We start from the raw sequence: 21,623 nt of genomic DNA, 5'->3' as shown, positions 1-21,623 counted from the left end.
GCCCTAGAACAGTGGAAGAGGGCTGCAGCAAGGAGACTCTCCCATTATCTTTGTTAGCTCAGCTAAACCAGCTCTGAAGAAGACTCCACTATGATTTTTTTTTTTTACAAGTTTGTGGCCAGTGAACTAAGTAATAAGTTTATAAATCGTTTAATTAAAAAAACCCCAGAAATATTACTTTTGTGTGTTCCCCATCCCCATCTCCAGGACTTTTCTCTCATTTTCTGCAAAGATAAATAACCAGCCATAGTCATTAGATTCTCATGGTTCTTTAGTAGCCTGTGTAAAGTGAGCTAGGGGCATCTCAGTCCAGACCCTGGCAACATAACTGCTTACATCAAAAAGCCATAATCACAGTTGGTACCAATCTGCAGACACAGAATTGGCTGGGGAGTGTGAATTCTCTTCTCCCCCAAAGAGAGCCCCTTCCAGGCAGGGCTGAGAGTGTAGGAAGCTAGCAAGAAGGAGGAGAGAGAAAAAAAAATCAGTATTGCCGGCTCTCACGATTTTATCCTGAGTCTTCCAATATTTGCTGTTTCACCTGGAGCCATGTTGCCTGAGAATCTCAGCTTTCATAAAAAAAAATTACCTTTCCAGCCCTCCAGTTGCAGAGAAAAGCTTGAAAATGTGAGTCATAAAGGCTCACTCAGAAGACAAAAAGAACTCCAAAATCATTCTCATTTAAAGTGTCAGCATTTTAAAGCCAGTCATGATTTTTGGCGAGGAGGGGGGCTGACTCACATTCTTTGAACACTTGGTGTTGATAATACCAAGTAATCTCTCATTTTGCACCCCCAAATCTCCAGCCTGAAGAGCTGTGAAACATGCAGGGAGATGTTATAATATGAGAAGGTACTAGCCACCCTGGGCTTCCCCTCTTCTCACTGTCTTCCCCTTGTGTGAGAGCAATCTTCTATCACCAAAAATGGCCATCCATTTTGGTCCATTTCCTGCATTTAAAGAGGGAGGGGGACAGAGGAAGGGGCCTTAACCCTATCTCCTGGGTTTATTTATTTATTATTTTTATTTAAAAATAAGAGATAAAGCCCATCCAGGTCCAGTTCAGCATCTTCTTGCGGAAGGGAACTGAGGCTCCCTCTCTCTCCTGCCTTGAATATTCCAAAGTAACACACACACACACAGCAGAGGAAAAGCTCCTGCAGCCCAGAAACACTCCTAGTTGGACAGAGCTGGGATAATCAGGCTGTTTTGTTAAGAATCAGCAAAGGTGACTACTTGGTGTGTCAAGGAAGATGCCCAGGAGCAAGTTATCTTCATACAGTACACAAGGCTTTAAGATAATGCAGAGAGAGCGAGAGCTGGAAGAGAACACTAACAATTTTCCACAAGACTTGATGCCCTCCCCAAGGCTTCCTATAAACCCCCCCCCCCCCCCACACACACACACACCTTACTTCCATAAAGCTCTGTAACCTCTGCTACAAACTCTGCCCTCTTTCTTTACTGGCAATCACAAATTGCCCACAGGCCCATCTTCACCAGCCTACCTCCCTACAGTCCCCTCTTCCTACCCACAAACTCCACATAACCCTCTTCACCACACCCACAAGCTCTCACAAAATTTCCTGTGCAAATTCTGCTGAGATATTTTCAGACCACCGTGGGTCAGACCACCCTGTTATCCCCATCTGCAGCAGAGGTCCAGTCATAAACCTTCAACATAGGATTAGGCTGAGCCCAGGGAATGTGTCACACATGTACACCCACCACTTGTCTATCAACTTCAAAATCACAGTGGGCAAAGGGAGGACAGCCTACAGCCAGCAGCGATGTGGCTCTGGGTATGTCTACGCTACTGTGGCACAGCTAGGGTGCTGCAGCTGTAGCACCAGAGTAGAAATGCTTCCTACTGCAGCAAGAAGGGTTTTTTCCTTTGATTTAGGTCAGTGGTTTTAAACCTTTTTCATGTGTGGACGCCTTTAGAAATTAGACATAGTCTGTGGACCCGGCAGAGGTCTGTGAACCACCGGTTGAAAACCACGAATTTAGGTAACCACCTCTCCAAGAGGCAGATCTATTCTAGGTTGATAGAACAATCCTGCTGTCAACCTAGCTGCTTTTATACCAGGGGGTTAAGTTGACCTAACTACAGCACTAAGGGCACAAGATTTTTCACAGCCCTGAATGACACAGCTAGGTGGACCTGAAAATTGTAGGTGTTGATCAGGGCTCAGAGACAGTTTTTAATCTGGACTAAGCTTTAAAAAGAAGAGAGAATTGCCACGCAATCCTTTGCAAAATTCAGAAAAGCATGACATTTTGGTTTGTAAAAGCCTTTTGGGTGCAGCAAAAATAAAAATAAAAATAAAAAGGCAAATCACAAACACAAAAATATAAGAGCTAGGTACTAAATATTATTATTAAGCTTTAAGTGTTTGTTGATCATTACAAAATTTTAAGTAACAAATGGAGGTTGAAGGCTGTTGAATGCAGAGACACCCAGTAGCCACATGACTGACAGGAATCCATGCAAGAGGAGTGGAACCATATGGAAAATATCAAGGGAAGGAAAAAAATGTCATCCAGCTCTTTGCATAGCTTTCAGCAGCCAGTTTTCCCTCTTACTGTATAGAAACTGCCCTGATTCAAACTTTCTCTCCCTATGCCCCTTGTAAAACAGATAGCATTGTCTCTCCCCGCCCTCCATTCCTCCCCTTCTCTTTCTCTGTTGGGGAGCAGGATTATGACTTTTTAAAAAAACAAACGGTAAGAAGAAGAAAGATTAATTCCAAAGGGTTAACTGTACTGGGGCCTGCTTTTCTAAAAACCTCTGGTTTGTGTGCATATGTATCCGTACACACTTAAGAAAAGGGAAGGTTGCTAAAGAATGTGAAATGTGAGAGCTACAGATTCCCCCATCACCACATCCCTTCTCCTGCCTTCAATAATACATTTCAGCAAACAGTCATTTTTCAAACCCCTTTCTCAGGGGGAGGAGATGAAGAGCTCAGGTTACATTTGGGATTTTTTTAAAAACCACAATAAACACCACACAACGAAAATTCAAAGAAAAAAAAAAGCCAGACCTGCTGTTTCCTTTTACAAGCCCTTTATTTAAAACAAACACACAAATTAATGCAGTTTCCCCTTCCTCCAAGCTGTTAAAATCTGACAAAAAAAACTTACATATCTAAAGAGCTTTAGTTGTTTTAACTATTTCCAGCTTAACCTACCCTCCACCCCACCCCCAACTGATGTTGTTTTCCCCTAGAAACTAGCTTTTAATAGCTCCCATTTCCTCCAGTACAACATCAAAGGCAATATATTTGGGGCAAGGGTTGTAGTATATTCCTAAAAAATATGAAGGCTGCACATCTACTTTTCCAAACGGTTAGGAACATACACACACTAACATGTCCTCAGTAGCGCTATGGGGGACAGAAAAATCAGGACAAGCAGAATTTAAAAAATAAAGAATTGGAGAAGCACCAGCGCAATCTCCTTCCTGCGTTAGTCACTTTTCCTCTGCTGATGACCCTTGGCAAAGCAGCAGCCATGTGAAATTAAACAAGTCCCCCCGGCAGAGTGGTGGAGCCTGAAATGAACACCTCCCCCTACCCTAGAAAGTCACAGCCTTTCTTTGAAAAGGATCTTACCTTGCAAGGCTTCCTTATTGTCCCATTTTAGCTCCTTTCCTTTTGTGGGGCTTTAGTATATGTATTTAACATTCTTTGTGGCACAAAAAGAAATGGTTACAAATCCTGTCAGGTCATGTGATTGAGTGAGTGATTTTTTTTTTTTCTCTCTCTTCTTTTTTTTTTTTTTTTTTCCTCCCCTTTCCTCTCTCTCTCTCTCTTTCTGCTTTTAGGACAATACTCAGCAGCCCGGGCTCAATGTGTCAGGCCAGACTGGCTGATGACAGAGAGGAGGAGGAGCTGCTGCTGGCAGGGCCTGGCTTTCATGGCAGCTGGGGCTGGGAGGATGGGGCCTGGAGCTGGTGTTGATTAGGGTTCTGACATCTCATAGTGATGCCTTGAGGAGTAGGAGGAGAGTGTTTTGTCTGATTTCTTTTTCTTTGCATCCTCTCTTTTCACCTCCTCCCCCTCTCAGCCCCTCTCTCCTGCTTCCTTCCCATCCTGGGACCAGAAGGAGAAGGACTGTGCTTTGGTGGGGGACCCTGGCAGGCTCCTCATAAGCAGCTGAGATCTAGTTCTCTTCTACACAGCTGAAACCTGTAGTATGAACACCACAGGCTGAATCAGACTTTTCCCAGCCTCACCAATGGGGCCACTTCCCTCAGTTCTGCTAAGCCTCCCGAGGGCCCTTGGTTTTTCAAATCCTAGGGAAAATGACCAGATTTCAAAGAATGGCAAAGATCTCTGTGAATAGAAACATCTTAGTGATTCAGCTAAAGTGAACTAATCTGCAGCCCTTCTCTGAAAAAGTGCCCAGGTTTTAAACATCTTTTCATTCTTTTGTCACAGTCGCCTTCACAGATATGATAGGTTCTGTACTCCTAAGTGGGGGCAGCACTGAGCCAAAACAGAATGTAGGTTTTGGGGGGGTGAAAGCCCACTAGGGTCAGTGGCTATGCTTCTCAGAGTCTCATCTGAGCTGAGGATAATTCAAGGAAACCGAAAGCCTCCTACCTGCACCTGAGTCTAGTTGTGACCAGTGTCTACAAAGAGTGGAGCTTTCAGTAGGCTGCTGGCCTAAAAGAAAGAGCAGGACTTTTTAGACCAGGGGTCGGCAACCTGTGGTCGCTCAGCCCGCTGCCGGTCTGGGGTCCTGGCCGCTGGCCCCACACAGCCCTCTGCCTGTCTGGTGTTCTGGCTGCTGGACCCTTGCAGCCAGGGTCCCAGGCGCAGCCCCACTTAGACCGCTGCCGGCCTAGGTGAACAGAACCCCAGACCAGCAGCGGCCTGAGCGGGCCAGCAGCGCAAGAGCAACATTTTAATTTAATTTTAAATGAAGCTTCTTAAACATTTTGAAAACCTTGTTTATTTTACCATACAACAATAGTTTAGTTATATAATATCTAGACTTATAGAGAGAGACCTTCTAAAAAGAATTAAAATATATTACGAGCACGTGAAACCTTAAAGTGAATAAATGAAGACTCGGAACACTGCTTCTGAAAGGTTGCCGACCCCTGTTTTAGACATACTGTTGCTGCTGATTTTGTATTGGCATGGTGTTTAAACACTGCTCGGCGGCATGAAGGGAGTGTGAGCAAAGACTTTGCTAGTCTGTCTTTATTTTGGTTGCACCAGAGAAACCTGAAACCCTTGAAGAGGGTTTCCCTGCTGCTTTACATAAGAGTGCTGCTGTGCTTCAGTCCTGCTTCATGCGCCTGGACTCTGCCAGAGACCATAAAACCAAATACCACTATAATGTAAATAAAGCACAATTACATCTTCCAATGGGGAATGGTAAAAAAAAAAAAAAAAAATTTTCTCTCAAACACCATCATAACTGAGCACAGTGAAACCTAAATGAGAGAGAAAGAAAACACTTTCTTCTGCCTTTTAATGATTTGGCCATTTTAACTGATCCTGCCAGATTCCCTCAGCTATGGAATGGAACTCTGTTCTAGTCTATAAAGATTTTTACAGCGCCCTCATTCCATTGTATCTGAGAAACTTTCAGTAGTGTATTAAGTGATATGATTAACAAAAGAAGAGCTCTATTTAAGCTTGAAAATTTGTCTCTCTCACCAACAGAAGTTAGTCCAGTAAAAGATATTATCTCACCCACCTTGTGTCTCTAGTATCCCGGGACCAATATGGCTACAGCAACACTGCATACTGACTAATGTAAGGAGACTATTGGTCCCTTACTAAGAGTACGTCTTCACTACCCGCCGGACCGGTGGGTAGTGATCGATCTATTGAGGGTCAATGTATCGCGTCTCGTCTAGATGCGATACATCGATCCCCGAACGCACTCCTCATGGACTCCGGAACTCCACCAGCGTGAGAGGCAGAAGCGGAGTCAATGGGGGAGCAACGGCCATCGATCCCATGCCGTAAGGACGCAAAGTAAGTCAATCTAAGTCAATCTAAGATACATCGGTTTCAGCTATGTTATTCGCATAGCTGAAGTTGCATATCTTAGATTGATCCTCCCCCTCCCTCCCAGTGTAGACCAGGTCTAAAACTTAGTGGGGGGGTTTGGTTGACTAGCTCCCAGTACAAAAGGCAAAGGTCAAGGGCAATCGGAACCCTGAGACTGACAGTCCCCAGGGGCAATGGGGAGAGTCCAGTACTCCAGGTAAGCTTGATTGACAGGGTGGGCAGGCTAATGAGGGGGTCAGGAGTCCAGGGGAGTCCCATCCTCCATGTGAGCTGGAACTGCCTGGGACAGAGTCGGGTGAGCTAAAGAGAGAGTAGGAGCCTAAGCTGAGGAGCAAATCTGTGGCAACTGGAGCCAGACAAAACCAGAGAAGCCGACTGAGCAAGGGAGAGCATCAGCAAGAGCCAGAGAAACAGCCCAGGGAGCAGACCTGTGCTGGGAGGAGAGCTGCAGCAACCAGAACCATAGAGGCCAGAAGAGCAGCCCAGGAAGATGGAAGCAGACAGAGCCAGCTCCAGGTTTTCTGCTGCCCCCAGCGGAAAAAAATAAAAAGCAGAGCAGCAGCACTTCAGCGGTAGCACAATCACACCGCTCCATTCTTCGGCAGCAGTTAGGCGGCAGGTCCTTCGCTCCCTCTCTTCCTCTTCGGCAGCAGCTCAAAGAAGAAGAGAGGGACTGACGGACCCGCCACCGAATTCCCACCGAAGACCTGGATATGCCGCCCCAATAGCGGATGGAGTGCCGCCCCTTTGTATGGCCATTCCAAGAACCTGCTTCCTTAGCTGGTGGCTGGAGCCAGCCCTGGAAGCAGAGCAGCAGCAGTGCTGAGGCTGGGGCTGGGGCTGAAGCACTCTGGAGCTACATGCGGTGAGCAGCTGGGGAGAGCAAAGGGAACCCTGGGCAGGGCCCAGTGCAGGGCAACACCTTCAGCCAAGAGGCCTTGCAGGCCAGACTTGGAGAAGGGATCATAACCCTGACAGAGGGGGCAGGAGACTGACACTGGGAAGAAGGTCCTGCCACCTAGACCCTGAAGCTGTGTGGCCACCTCCAGAGCAAGTGTCTGACCTGCAGCACAGCCAGGGCCTGGGCAGGAGGCCTGGGTGTGAGGAACAGACCATGAACTTCCCTTACATTCCAGAGACACTGGTTGTGATGTCCCCGTGCCACAGGGCAGGGTTATGTTTTTTCCTTTAACCTTTCCCATTTTTTCTTATTTTTTAAATTGATTGCTGTTTAATAAATTGTATTTGCTTTTAACTGTATGTAATGATCAGTGGGTTAGCCTCCAGACGCCCTGGAGTGGGGACACGCTAGCCCCTGTCCTAAGTGACTAGGACAAGATTGGGGTAAAGCCCCCAGGAATCCTGGGCCCAACCTTGTTGAAGTTACAGAGACTCTACCACACAGGAGAATTGCGGGGAGTCCTCGAGGTCAGGCAGGCCTCTGAGTAAAGGAAGGAAGGGGTAGCGAGGACTCAGATCCTTTCATTAGCCAGTTCCACTAGGGTAGTGTATAAGCCAGGTAAGTTCCTCACAATTGATAGTGGGACCAATCCCACTAACATATGTCACAGGTGGTTCATTTTCTTTCTCGTCCTCTCCCAAGAGGGAGAACTGTGTGTAGAGTGGTGTGTTTTGTTTTGGTAAAGGTGTGGGTTTTCTTCCAAATGTACATGCAGATTTGTGTTTAGGTTAGAGCAGGTTAGGTGGAAGCAATGCACCTTGTGCTTGAAGCAGAAGGTAGTAAGGTCTGTGATGGTCCTTAGTTCCTGGAGGAGTTAATTTCACAGTCTTGGGCTGGCCCCTGAGAAAGCACAAACAAGTTTTTCGTTGTGGCACCCACCCGTCATTTTCAACTTGGAGGAACTTGTCTGCATTCCTGACAACTGAGATAAAACATTTGTGAGGAAATATTCACCCTTTCCATTCTCCAGAAAGAGAGTTTCAACACCCTCAGCCCTGCTATGTGAGGCTTAAAACCTCCTGTTACAGACTAAGAACATACGGGCCGGTGTTTGAACATTTGGGGACATAGAAATACACTTTTTAATAGTATTGAACTTCAGTGGAGTAGGAAAGCTTGGAGGGACAGAGTGGAAAAAAAGATATTTTGTTAAAAAAAAAAGGGGGGGGGAGAGTTGGCTCATATATATAAAGTGTCACTGATGGACCCCCAAAGGGGAGTCCTAGCCAATCCAATTTGACTGAAAGGATGGTAGATGCAACATATGAGCCATTAAAGAGAGGAGCAGGGGAATGGGAAGGAATAGTATGGACTCCAGTAGCAGAAGCAGTAAAACCAAAGGACCTAAGGGAAACAGTGAATTTAATATATTTTTGCAATTTGATACAGCAGCAAAAACTATTCAGCTAATTTAATTTGAGGCTGTAAATGCAGAGGCCTCTTCTCAGAGACATAGGAAATAGTCCAGGTTTTTACAACACGGTTGAGACCACAGTTTGAGGATGTGTTCAGTTCAGGACAGCTCAGTACCACTAAGATGTTGACAAGTTGGACGGAATGAAAAGAAGAGCAACGTACAAGGATAAAAAGGCTGGAAAGGATTAATTTATGCAGAAAGCCTGGGTATGTACAGGTTGGCCAAATGAGAACTAAGAAGCAGCAGGATAACTGTGGATAAATATTTCAAGGGTGCAGAAACATCAGGAAGAGTTGTATAGGGTGAAGCCAAGCAAAGGAAACAGTCTATTGGGCTGTAAAATAGCATCCCTAAGGAAGTGGTGGAAGCTCCATCACTTGACTCATCTAAAATTGAATTGAGCAAAGCACCGGAGAAAATGATTAAAAAACAATCACATGGTGACAGCTCAATCGTGGGTGGCCAGACTCAGTAGTCAGAGCCAGAGTCGACAGTCACAAGACAGGAATCAGCTGGATCAGGATACCAGGAGGTTAGAAACAGGAGACAAACTGGAGGTCAGAACCACAAATCACATAACAGGAGTCACCAGTTCAGGATGCCAGGAAATCAAGCCAAAGGAGGGGGAGGCACACAGTCCAGAACAGGGTAGAACCAAGTTGTTCAAACAGCTTTCTGTTCCTGCTTCTGGCTGAAGAAAGGCCAGCAGGCCAATCAGCTGCTCTGGGACTCCACCAATAGGACTGCAGCAGCAGAGTCTCAAACTGGGGCTGGGCTTCATTGGTCCCAGGTAAACAAGCCTAGTTTCCAGGAGGGTCTGTCCATGCAGATGTATTCTGTTGAAAACCACACCTTTTGTTGTACTGAGTAGGTGGGTCCCAGTTGTCTATGTTTGTCCTCGTGTATTTAGAAGTCCTCCTTTGCTTTTTCAAGGTGTCTCTTCACCTCCTCTTGGATGTGATGGATCTGTTCTACTAGGTCCGAGGCAGATGGATCAGGGGAGGATATGGGTAGTTGTGGGTGGAATCTGGGGTGCTACCCATAGTTGATAAAGAAAGGACTGTGGCCTGTGGATGTGTGGGCCTCATTATTGTATGAGAACTCTGTATATGATAACAGTGAAGACCAGTCATCCTGGTGATAGCTGACGTAGCATCATAATTATTGTTCAAGGATCTGATTGCTTCTGTTGATGGTAAGCAGAGAACAGGTGTACATGACCCCTAATAAACATAGGGCCTTGTGCCAGAAGAGGGCAGTAAACTGTGGTCCCCAGTCAGGGGCACCGGAATAGGGGGGCCAGAGGGTCATAGCCCCTCCACTTTTTACCAGCCATAAGGATGAATGATGGGGGAAGGGTCTTGAGGGGAAGAGGCAGTGTGAGGGCAGAGCCTCAAGGGAAGGGATAGCACAAGGATAGGATCTTAGGAGGGAAGGGGTGGCATGGGGTGCATGGTTTGGGCACCAGTGGCCCCCCACTGTTAGGAAGCTTCCTCTCCCCAGTCGGAGGTGATATGATGCGGGAGGCCATGAAGACAGACTACATTGTTTATCCAGACCCAGGCACTTTCCTTCTCAGAAGGTAAACCTGTGCAGGGAATAAAGAGTGAGCCATTTAAAAAAACAATCTACCACTGTCAGGATGGTAACAGAACCACTGGATTCTGATAGTTCCATCACAAAGTCCAAGGAAATGACTTCCCAGGGCCAATATGGGGTCTCCAGAGGTTGGAGGAAACTGCAGAGTTTCTGGCAAGGGAGCTCGGTGAGGGAACACACCTGGCAGGAAGCTATGAAGATCTTGGAGTGCATTCAGGGCCATCAGAAGAAACCAGACATTCATTGTTGGGTTTTATATCACCCTAAGTGTCTTGCTAAGTTGGAGTCATGGCAGAGTTGGAGAACCGCCACCATCACAGGTCTGGGGGGACCAACACAGGTCTGGGGGGAACATGGTCCTTCACAGACATATTTCCCCTCCCCACCCACAGCTGTCATGCATGGGTTGACAATGGCCAACTTGGATGGCTTTCTGGTGATGGCAGTGAGTTGCATTAAGTAAGTTATGGGATTTGAAAATGTGGGCTGGTTCCAGACTGGGGCCTTGTGGGTCAGAGCCGTATCTTCGGAACAAGGCATCGGTCTTGCCGTTCCTGGTTCCAGGGTGGTAGGCCAGGGTAAAGTTGAATCAAGAGAAGAATAGGGCCCATCAGGGCCTTGGCCATAGGCAGGTACTCCAGGTTCTTGTGGTCCATAAACAATTGGACTGGATGATAGGCCCCTTCTAAGTAATGTTGCTACTCTTCAAAGGCAGTCTTAATTGCCAGGAGCTCCTGACCCAGGGTCTCATAGTTTTGCTCAGCAGGTGTGAGCTTCCCTGAGTAGTAGGCAATAGTATGCTGTATTTGCTCAGGAGAGGACTGTCCTGATCACTGTATCAGAGGTGTTGGCTTCCACAACAAAAGTTTGTTCCAAGACAGGGTGGGCCAATACTGGAGTGGTGGTGAAGGCAAGCTTCAGTTGCTCAAATGCATGCTGGGCCTCAGATGATCAGTGGAACTTGGCATTTTTTTGGAGTAGGGCAGTGAGGGGTTTGGCTTGTTTCGGAAAATCCAAAATGCACCTCCAGTAGCAGTTCACAAAGCCTAAAAAGTGTTATAGGTCATGCACATTGCAGGGGACTGCCTAGTCGCAGACAGCCTGGAACTTGTGCAGATCCATCTTGATGCCTTTTGGGTAAAGGATGAAACCCAGAAACCTATTGAGTTTGGATCAAATACATACTTCTCTATCTTAGTGTAGAAACCGCATTGTCGTAGTCTCTTCAGGACTGTGCAGATGTGTGTGGTGTGGTCCAGATCATCCAAGTATATCAATAGATCATCTAAGTACACTACCACAAACTAGTCCACTAGATCTTGTAGCACATCATTAATGAAATGCTGGAATGTTGCTGGAGCCTTATTCAATATGAATGGCATAACTAAATATTCAAAGTGGCTGTAGTGGGTCTGAAAGACCATCTTCCATTTGTCACCTTCTTGGATATAGATGAGATTGTAAGCTCCCCAGGGATCCAGTTTCATGAATATACAGGCAGCCTCCACATGGTCCAACAGCTCAGGGATCAGAGGTAGCAAGTAACAGTTCCAGATTGTTATCTGATTTAGGGCTCAATAATCAACAGAGGTGGAGACTGACATTCTTTTTTACGCAGAGGAGTAGGGCACCAGCTGTTGAAGTTGATTTGTGGATGAACCCATAGGCCAAGTTCTCTTGGAGATATTCTCGCAGTGCCACCAGTCAGACTCCAACATTGCATATATCCACTCAGATGGTATCTTTGCACCTGGCTGAAGTTCTATAGGACAGTCGTAGTCCTGATGTTGGAGGGGGGAGGTTTTCTGAATTCTTCTTCTCAAAGATATCAGTGTAGTCATATTACTTGGGGGGAAATTCCACAGTTCCCCCAGTAGGTGTATATTGCGGGCAACTACCCCTGCTTGAGCCTTCTTGGGTCTGGGTGCAATGTTGGCTGGTCCCTGGCCATGCTGTTGGCAGAGTTCAGACAGGAAGATGACTTTCTGTTCTCACCAGTGAATGAGAGGGTCATGAAGGGTCAGCCAGGAGATCCCAAGGATCAAGGGGAAATGTGGAGAATGGATCACACCAAATTGTATCATTTCTCTGTGTTCCCATCTCTGACTGATTCAGGTGACCATTCTTCCTCTTGCCAAATGGAATGCTTAACGAGCTGTATACCTCAGTCCTATACACACCTCAAGATACCACTGTATGTCACTAGTCAGGGTGATTACCCAAAATAACCATTCAGGGCATACAGAATGCCTACACAAAGCACAAGGTAATTGGACTACATACCATGCTTAATGTAAACTGTCAGACATGGACAAAGTAAAGTACCCAACGCTTAGGAGGCAGAAAGCTGTAACCACAAAGTATGCCAAAAACCTCTTTCACCATTTTTTCCTCTTCTTTCGTATGGAATTTGAAAAGCAACTGGCTGGAATTATAATTAAATCTTAGGATTTGAAAGCCATTTGTATGCTTCTGGGGTAGCTGATGGATCCCCCTTGTGTCACCACAGTCAGCATGAATGGGGCAATTGTCCATGATGTGTCACATGGTTTGTACTTCACCACAGTCACAATTTGGTGATTCTCTGATTTTTCCATTTCTATAAGAGAGAGCCACACCTTCTTTGTGTTGTCCGAACACAGCTGGGTGCAGTTCACTGCCTATGAGGGAGGCAGAATCCTTGGACTTCTTTCATTAGATCTTCAAGCCATCTTTGTTTGGGACATCACAAGGAGCCCATGATTCGAGCCAGCAAGTGGTGATGTCCTTTCCATTGGCCTGTAGCATTGATGCATGGATCCAAAAAGGCTTCCTGGATTTGAGTCAGCAGAGTGGCAGTGAATTGAAGTCTTGGTGTATCAGCAGGTCCAGACTGGACAGGATATTGTTATACTCCCGGACCACAGCAGCATCTTGCCTGAGGTTGCGTGATGCTCACCAAAACTGGAAGCCAAGGTATTCGTGTTGATTTGAGATACCTGCTAACAGCCCTGAGCATGGCATTAATTTCAGTGTCAATGAGATTGGTGTGGGAGTTGTTGCACCAATCTGATGCGCAATACTCTGCTGTTGGCAAGACCAGGATTTGAGCTAATGCTTGAAGTGTGGGTGCATCATATTTCCAGGATGTGCCAGTGAGTTTCTGAATGATGTTAACCTTTGTCTTTATCTTCTTTTTGGTATTGTCAAGGTGTTGGCGATAGCTCAGCCTCTGATTGAGGGTAACTCCAATGCACCGTGGATTATGGTCCTATGAAAGGCAGATCACACAAGTCCACTTTCAGCTGTGCTTTGGCCTCATGGTTATTCGAGTGGAAGGCAGAGACAAGTGTTTTTGAAGTGTTGGATTTCAGTTGCCAAGTTTTGAAATACGTCTCAAGTGTGCTGAGGTCATTGTTCTTGACCTTTTCTGTGATCTTCAGAGAGGAAGCGTGCATTGCTAGCATAATGTCATCTGCATAGATGAATTTACAGCATGATGTGATCAGAATGTAGCTGGTTTAGAGAATGAACAGTGAGGACGCTAAAATGGATCCCTAGGGGAGGCCATTGTTCAATCTCCATGATTTACTGGCAGATTCGCCAACGTGTATGGTGAATCTTCTGTTACTCAACATTTTGGTGATGAATCTGGTGGGTGACTGGCATGAGAAAGCAAATGATATCTTCAGCAGGAGATCTTTGCGTCATACAGTATCATATGCAGAAGAAAGCTCAGTGAATGCTGCCGTTGTTTTTAATTTTCACTGGTAGCCAGATTCTATGTTGCTTGTGACCAGATGCTGGCCTTAACCTTTTATTGCCAAAGTTCCCCTTTGAGGTCACCAACCCTCCCCCTAGCGTGAGCAGCAATAATGGAATGAGTAACCTCCCCAACCTTTTATTCTTGTTGCTGTGATGCTCACTCTGAATCCACAGACCATGAAACACAAATCCTAGGATAATATTTGGACTTCACTCACCTCTGACAAACAATTCATTGCATCCACGTAAGAGCCTTTGGTGAGGGACCTTGTCAAAGGCTTTCTGGAAATATAAGCACACTATGTCCACTAATATTCTCTAGTTAAAGCTATAACATAAAGATGTCTTTTTTTAAAAAATACTTGTGTAAGTAATAAAGCCACCCTGAACTCATACTAATAGCCCATTTATACCTCACCACACCACTATATATTCTTACTTGTATATAACACGTGCAGGAAAATACATGATGCTGTGGGGTATCCATTGTGTGCTTCAAAAAACACACCACACCACATCAATGGTTGCTCTATGTATGCCACACACTGAAGAAAAAATATTCTACAAATGTATTCTACAGAGATTTTAAAAGTTTATTTTTATTGATATATATATTTATATAGAGACTTCTAAAGTCAGTTGCATTGGTTATCATTAGTCTAACCGCATAGGGTTTAGGTGGAGGCATAACTATCCCTAAAATAGCTTTTCTATACATAAAAGTCATAATTTTAAGGACTGATATCTTAAACTCTTCCAGGAGCTGATTTATTGATTTAGATGTATCATATGGCTCTCACTACCCTCTACATATATAAGCATGCCAACATATGGAACAGAGATGGCCAAATGATAAATTACAGGGCCATGCGATATATTTAACTTATCACATGGTTCCACAATTTATCATGCACCTTTGGCTACCTCATATGCACTCTGCCCACTTGTTCATCTTCCACAGACTACTAACATTCCAAGCCCTTCAGCAATCTCAAACAGGTGCCTTTGTTTAATAAAATAATCAATCTGCTATAAAAAGGTTTTTTTCTTGCTCGTGAATGTGACCTCTTCCCATCTCTAGTCTGAGTACTAGGATGGGACGTATTCAGGTCTGGATGTTCAAGACTAGTCACACATTCAAGGGCTTATCTCTTGTGACCCACCATAACTAGAAATGGGAGATTTATGTTATTGGAACAGAGATATAACCCCCTTTCCAGGGAGATTCTACATTTATTCTTCTAATACGCCTGTTCTGCCATGGGAGTCTTGAGAAGTTTGGACCACGCTTCATCTGGAACCTCACCTCAGAACTGTTCACCAAGAGTGACCCTACCAGTAGTTTAAGACTCCAAACTACATAGTTTTGAGGGTCATTCGGATATACAAGCCTCTCCACAACAACAAGATAGCAGGCCAAGGAGAGCATCCGGAGTGGTACCAACATGTTGCCTTAGGAAGATTCTCCGTATCAGATGGGAAGATTGTCGTACCCATGCCAGCATTCTCTTTGCAGCTAACATCAGCAGTGTTGAGGTGAAGATTATGAAACATCAACTTTTCTGGGCTGGTCATTGTGTGTGGGTAGTTGATACTCATTTTATGAAGCAAGTCCTCTTTTCTCAACATAGTCATGGTAAGCGGAATTGTGGGAGACAGAGGAAACGCTACAAGGACATTCTGATAGTATATCTTAAGAAGGGAGGCATTGACCTGATGAATTGTTAAGAGCTAGCTGGCATTAGACTGCAAAGGCATCATATCATACATCAAGTCTCACCCCATTTTGAAGAGAATCGCCTTGCTCAAGAGGCTGAGAAATGGCAGAGGAGGAAGGAAAGTGTACAGCCTCCCAACCAGCAGTTGTGCTGTCTCCAAGCAACCAAAGGTGCTGTAACTGAGGGTGGTGCAGGAATCCTAGGCTTGAAGTGGTTTCCATTATATACAGGGTTTACAGTTTGGTTGAATGGCTGTCAGCACCCCTCCTCCCTCACCTCCCATAACAATTATTCTAGCACCCCTGCAAGAAACCATCTGTCATATATGTGGAAAAATCTGTAGAGCATGGATTGAACTCTTCAGCCATCATGTCTCATCAGTGACGTTTTTTCCCCTGGCAGACATCATCCTCGTATCCAGGGATAGCCACTGACGACATTCATTCTAGGCCTGGATAAGTCCAAGATATCTGACCTTGGGATTGTGATTTCTGTGGACAGAAAAGCAATTTAAAGTTATTTTTAGTGGGGTTATAGCTCCCTCTGTTAAAATGGATTTCATTTTGAAATCTAGTGTTTGCTTTTTGCATTTTACTCAGGTAAGAGAGTGAAACCAGACTGAAAAGATTTACTTTCTATTTTTCATCCACTAGCGTAGTGCTATTGTGTTTGGGTAACCAACCTGGCAGAAGGATTTACTGCACCTTGAAATTGTGGTTTCCTTTATGTGTTACTTTAAAAAAATGTAATAAACATTTCCACACCCATTAGATCTGTAAAACACCTCCTTTCCCCTTTTTTTTTTTTTAAGAATCTAAATTTGGAATTAAAAAGACACCTCTACCCCAATATAACATGACCTGATATAACACGAATTCAGATATAATGCAGTAAAGCAGTGCTTTGGGTGGCGCTGCACATTCTGGCAGATCAAAGCAAGTTCATTATAAAACGGTTTCACCTATAACGCGGTAAGATTTTTTGGCTCCCGAGGACAGTGTTATATCGGGGTAGAGGTGTACTTGACAGTGTTCCCTTTAAATGAGCAGATGGTGAAAGTGTGACTGAAAAGCAGACATTTGTTTACAATTACTGTCGACATTTTCTTTGACTAACACTCTTTGCATGTTAGGGGACTGCCTCACAATCAAGGGGATTTGTGGGGGATGCATACTAGAATTCATCTTGTTCTCTCCAAACCCATGTGTATTTATTTGGGGAATTACACCATGCGTATTTGAACCTCCGTGGAAATTTTGGCTCTTTTCCTCAAGGCCAAGCCACCAAATCCTCCAGCAGAGGAAATCTGTCTCTTTACCTGCAGCTACACTACCTCAGCAGGTGATCCTTACAAATCTAAGATAAGTAGAATTGATCCCAATCAATATTTTAATTAGAAACCAAAAAGGGAAAGCAAAGTTTTGTAAGGACTGACATGGGCCATTCAGCAAGGAAAAATACCTCCTTTTAAGCCAATAGGAGGCAGCATAGTCTAGTTATTAGCACAGGGGAATGAGGGTCAGACAACCTGGGTTCTGTTCCCCACTCTGCCTCTCAGTTCTGTTCCCAGTGTACAATTTTGGGAACATTTCACTGCCTTGTGATTCAGTTTCCACAGCTATGAAACTGAAATAACACCTACCCAATTTTGTAGAACAGCTTAGATGAAATATGTTGCATCTGTAAAGTACCAAACAGTATTACTGAACTAAGGCCCTAATACTGTGTTAGAGATGCTTTAGGTGCCAGCTCAGAGACCATGGTGTTGAGGGTGGTAAAAAATCCTAGCTATACAGATGGAATATAAAACTGAGGCCCTGACACTTCTTGGTCATTCAAAGATCCAACTTTTTCCAAAGTAGTGGTGTTAGCGCTACTTTGCTGGCCATATTCCTGTTTGGGCAATTACATTATGACTCCTTAAAGTTTCCCCCAGCATTTCAATTACCTATGATATTCTCAGATTTGAAGGCCAGAAGGATCATTTGATAATCTAGTCTGACAACCCTCCCACATAATAAAGGCCACCTTCATGTAGCCCTACAACTTGTATTCCTTCTTCACTTCCTGTTGTAAACTCTAATGTAGCAACGCTGTGCATTGTTAAACAGCAATCATGCTCCACCCCAGAGGTGGCTTCTGCATTTCAGTAGCAGGTAATACAAGCCCTGCCATATATCATTTGTAATGTCTGCCTGGCACTTTGGAATCATGAAAGACACTATAGAAATGTGGGATGCGTCTGACGAAGTGGGTATTCACTCATGCTCCAATACATCTGTTAGTCTATAAGGTGCCACAGGACTCTTTGTTGCTTCTTACTATAGAAATATTAGTCATTAATGACAATCTGTGTTAGTATTTCATCTCTAAAAAAAAGCAGCAATTACTCATTCTCTTTCTGACAGTAAGTAGGGATTCGTTTGCCCCAGTCCCAGGCATGTTTTAATATCAACACCTGGAAAAGGAAGAACATTGCTCCTGGGAGAATTCAGGTTCAGACCCTTTTCTTCTAGGTGGACAGCAGGGTCCAGGGTCCTTGCTGTTGCTTTTTATTTTGCATGCCCCCCTTTTTATTCAGTGCATGTTAGCTCAGTGAAGATCCTGCAAGAAGGGCCAATCTTGGCCGTCAAACAACCACAGAGGACAGAGATCTCAATAACTGGGTTTTCTGGCTAGGCCCAAGCAGAAAAACCACTCAGATTGGAAAGGACTTTCCTTGTAGTCTGTACAGCAGACACACGGAGGACATTTTCTGTTCCTATATCCTGCCTCACAACAATGGTTCCAAGCCTAGGACAAGACATCCCTTCCTCTCCTCTACACTCACCAGCCATGATCCTAGGACCAGTGAAGGGACCTGGCTGCAGCTCTCTTTGGACTTTCGTGCCCCGCTGGTTTTGCATTTCAGTCGCCAGTTTGTCATAATGATGCTATCAGTAAGAAATCTCCCCACCCCCCATCACTTACCCCATTTCCATAGGACAGACAATGCAGTGCCAAGGTGCACTTGGCCTGTGGTTGATGATGATGTTGCTGGTACGTGATGGTTCTGAAGAAGGTGAACCTGTGTAGTCCTGCCCCCCTGCTAGCTTACACACACCCAGCATCCAGACAAATGTACAATGCTATCCATAGTATGGGTGGGTGGTGGGAATTCCTTTCTGACCCCGCATTCGTTTGTTATTCTGCAGGTTGAAGCATGGAGTTTGGTTAACCTCCTATTACTGTCCTTACTGTGATTGTTATTTCTGGTAATGAAATTCCAACCACAGAAGTTGACTCAGTTTCCTGGTCGCCCAAAAACATAATTTTACTACTGGAGATAGTGAAGTGGGGCCATAGGAGGGTAAAGAAAGATAAAGGGGATGGACAGGAGATGCACTGAGGGCCAAGGGCACCATCTGGTAGCTTGAGGTATAGCTATTCCTAAATCCCCTTTTCTGTGAGGGTCAGTGAAAGTCTGGAAAAAAAATGTGCCTGTTAAACACACAAACCAAAAGGGGATAAGAGAGTCTCGACCCCCAGCCCAGGTGGGTAGCAAGATGTGCGCCAATAAATACAGATGGGAAAAGCAGTCCAGACCACACAGCCTGCCTTTGCTCTATTCAGACTGGATGTAGGGATGGTCAGCATATTCAAGTCGCTCATTGCACTAAGCTAAAAGGAATAGAGAGACACAGAAAGTCTCAAAGGCAGACAGGTCCCATCATACATACGCCTTTAAATTCTAAGCCTGAATCTCATTCACCAAACAATAGGCAGCTAGTGCAACTCATGGCTGGCAGGGGTCATTGTCTTGTGGGGGCGAACACATGGATTTATACTGCCACAGACACAGCATTGGGTGCAACCTGTTGATGGTATTCAAGGATGCCTTCAGCCTGGAGGTCACAAAGCCATGAATCACTGTACTCAACCATCACCCACAGGAGAATACAGTTTCCCATCAACGGCCCTCAGCCTGCAAGCTTCTCACAGAGTGTGCCCAGTATCTTGAAGGAGTGGGGCTAAACGTGCCTAACAGTAAAATCTATTTGTTTCTTTGGGATATTGTTTGACAGAGCATCTACCACAGAACAACCGCAATCCTGACTGAGACATCTAGGTGCTATGGTAAAATGGGTGTTGTCAAAGAAGAAGAAGAGAAAAGGGGAAAAAAACCCTACACCTTAGACCTTCCATTTTATCATAGTTATTTGTGACTTGTGTTTATTGATTACAGGTAAAGGGCAAAGTAAAAACATATTACTGTAGAGCTTGTTAAAAGATGGTACAGTAAAAAGATTTGTACACTGCAGAAAAAGAAAAAAGTAATACCAAAAATATATCCAGTCTCTACATTGTCAAACTGGAATTTGTTGCAGAAGGTCACTGAAAGGGGTTGTGGCAGGATTTTTAAACAGGGGGTAGATAATTTTAGCACCATTAACAAAATGCGTAGCTATGCAGGCTAAGACAATGATATAAAGGCAATCAAAGCACATGCTTCAGGACATAAGGTGACCATTTGTTGATGGTTCACTCGTGAGGGTGGGGAAGGGCAATATTACCTCCAACATGACTAGAGCTCATACAGGGCAGTCATTCTCCCTTTATGAAGAAGGCGGGGAGTGCAGCTCCTACTGAATCTAGTACTCAGTTTGACATGAGATTTCCCCACCTTCTCTCTGCAATTCCCCAGCCGCAAACAGAGCCTTACCCTCAAGTGTTCCTAGTACTGGGGAACCAAAATGCACATGCTTGTCATAAACTAAATGCAGATGCATATTACTGTTATGGCTACGGAAAAGATCACAGCTCCCACCAACAATCCCTGGCCTCGAGACATGTTTTGGAAGGGAAAACAATCATTTAATTTAGAGCAAAAATGTGTGTGGAAGAAGCACAACAAGCCAATAAAACCAGATTCTGGGAGGCTGACAGCTCTGTTTCTTTATTTCATTTGTTTTAGCTGTCTGACAGTTACTAAAAACGAACTTATTTCCTACTGTGGAATACAGGCAAAAATATTAATCCCCTGCACCCACTGCCTGGGCCAGACAGTTAAGTACAAATACAAAACCAAATAATTACTGATTTTCTCTGCACCACATTCATCACACCAATGCTATTTAAATGCTCTTTAATAACCTTTCTTTCCCTTGGTGGGTGGCCTTTCTTTACAGGTCTCCCTGGTAAATGTCTGTGTCTTAAACACTACTTACCCCACACACTCTTCTCCTTATCCATTCTTCCCTCTGACACTCTGATTCCATGGGGTGTCTCATTCTCTTGATAGTGGGTGATGCTAAAGGGGTATTTCTGGCTTGCAGCTACACATCTTCATAATGATCTCTCCTTTTTTGCACAATCCTCTACTCTCAATGGGCCAATCCACAACACAATGAAATCAAAGGAAGGACTCCAATTGACTTCAGTGGGTTTTGGATCAGGCTTAAACTGCATAGATCTTCCATCTTTTCTCTGGAATTCAGACTGTCTTTCTTAACTAGTCAGAATCTGTCATTGTGCCTCTAACCTGTTGCCTACCATCTTCCCACTATAGTACAGAACGAGGGAATTACGCTCTCCTACAGCCCTTTAGTTCAATTACTTTATAATTTTTGATAACCCCAAGTATATAATATATATAGTTGGTCAGATATAAATACAGTGAATTAGAGGGAAAAAAGCATAAAAGAAAATGACGAACAAGAGGCTGACCAGAGAGCAGTTATCAACACTGCATTAGAGGGTCTTTTCAAGAAATTTCCAGTTGTACATAAAGCATTTAGCACTTATAAAATGCCATATTTAAAACAAAATTACAGATGTTTTTTATTTTGGTAAATGTTAACTCCATCTAATCTATCAGCTTGTTGTAAAGATTTTCTAGCCACATTGTAATCAATTAAAATATATCATTTATCACCAACATTACTCAAAACTTGGCAAGGAATTTTTTTTTTTACTGTAATTGCACCAATTTTGCAAATTTTTTAAGTCTGAACCTTTTTTTTCCTAACTTGTGTTTCCCATGTCAACTCAGGAAACATTAAAACCTGGTGACCCCAAAAACATTTGTTTTAAAATACTATCTCAGAATGATCACAAGCATTTACAAATGGAAAAACAATTTTACTGAGTCCTTGCATCAATGAATT

The 21,623-nt window shown here is 44.3% G+C and overlaps 1 protein-coding gene across 1 annotated transcript in view; it reads right to left on the bottom strand.

Annotated features, from left to right (window-relative positions):
• TCF20 (transcription factor 20) overlaps positions 1-3,764 on the bottom strand; it is a 217,912-nt gene extending 214,148 nt beyond the window's left edge. Inside the window, exon 1 of the mRNA XM_050953657.1 lies at positions 3,618-3,764. The gene's annotated coding sequence lies outside the window, so the exon portion shown is untranslated. The remainder of the gene's footprint in view (positions 1-3,617) is intronic.
• Positions 3,765-21,623: the final 17,859 nt, after the last annotated feature.

This window comes from Gopherus flavomarginatus, chromosome 1 (assembly GCF_025201925.1).
Source record: "Gopherus flavomarginatus isolate rGopFla2 chromosome 1, rGopFla2.mat.asm, whole genome shotgun sequence".
NCBI classification, from domain to species: domain Eukaryota; kingdom Metazoa; phylum Chordata; order Testudines; family Testudinidae; genus Gopherus; species Gopherus flavomarginatus.
The sequence above is the reverse complement of the archived record's forward strand: the minus strand, read 5'-3'. Positions and strand labels throughout refer to the sequence as shown.